Consider the following 1,503-nt stretch of genomic DNA (forward strand, 5'->3'; position numbering starts at 1 on the left):
AAAATCTCATTTATCACTGAGTAGGAGAGCCTGTGTTGTCTAAATCACAAGGAATGTGTTCTGTGTCCCTATTTAGGTTCCTATTTAAATTAATTCTGAAGTCTCCATGGCTGGTCACAGACCACGGGGCTCCACCTGCATCTCCAGAGTCCAGAAATTCGTTAAGTCCAGACATGACCGTCTCACCATAGTTTGAACTCAGAGTGGAAATTCCAGTATTCACTTCTTTTTTTTTTTTTTTTAAGGTTTTATTTATTTGACAGAGAGAGACACAGCGAGAGAGGGAACACAAGCAGGGGGAGTGGGAGAGGGAGAAGCAGGCTTCCCGCTGAGCAGGGAGCCCGATGCGGGGCTCGATCCCAGGACCCTGGGACCACGACCTGAGCCGAAGGCAGACGCTTAACGACTGAGCCACCCAGGCGCCCCTCCAGTATTCACTTCTGGTTTAAAAAAGAAACTCTTTAGAAATTATTAATAGGTGACTCCCTTGACCTCAGAAAGCTATAAAACATCTATGAAAAGTATTATACTTAGTGGCGAGATGTTTAAGAGGTTTGTTGAGAGCTAAACAAGAGTACCTGCTATCATCACTTCTATTCAAGCTTGCACTGAAAATTTTAACCAGTTGCAGTAAGCCTAGAAAAAATAAATAAAAACATTTAATGAATGGGGGGAAAAACCCTGCCATTAGAAGCAGATGGCATCATGGCCTATGTGAAAGATGCAAACTAGTTAAAGTTATTTTAAAGATGCATCAATGACCCCTACCCAAGACAATTTATAAATTCAATGCATTTGCACTGGAAATTCCCTTACTGACAAGCTGATGATTGTAAGGTATATACAAATGAACTAAGAAGAGCTAAGATGCTCCTGAAGAAGAACAGTAATGCTGGGGAGCTTGTACTTCCAAGTTCTTGTCTTATCAAGAACTTTTATGGTGCTATCGTAGTTAAGCTGGTATGGCACTGGTGTAGATAAAAACATATTGAAGAAACAATGAGGAAAAAGACAGAGTCTAGAAACAAACCCATTACATGTATGTTATCTTGATTTATGGCAGAGACTGCAAGATGGTCTTTTCTATAAATGTTGCTGGCACAATTCGTTATCCCTATGTGAAAAATAAAAAGTGAATTTCTACCTTACATTGTAGAGAAAAATCAATTCTGAGTTCTAAGGATAAAAGACAAACTATCCAATTTTTAGAAGGCAATACAGAATACTTCTATGATTTTGATAAGACTAGACATAAGAAAAAAGTTATAGTATAAAAAATGTATTTTAAAAACAACACAGATACAACTTTTTGACATATATGTAAATGACAAACGATTAGTATGCAAAACATGTTTTTAAAAGCTTTTATGAAATAACAAATAGCAAAATAGAACAAATGGGCAAAAAAAAAAACTTCACATAGGGTCAAATACAAATGGCTCATATTCATGCAAAAAGATATTCGATCTCATTTGTAATAAGAGAAAGGCCTATTAAAACCAC

This window comes from Neomonachus schauinslandi, chromosome 2 (genome assembly GCF_002201575.2).
Source record: "Neomonachus schauinslandi chromosome 2, ASM220157v2, whole genome shotgun sequence".
Lineage (NCBI taxonomy): Eukaryota > Metazoa > Chordata > Mammalia > Carnivora > Phocidae > Neomonachus > Neomonachus schauinslandi.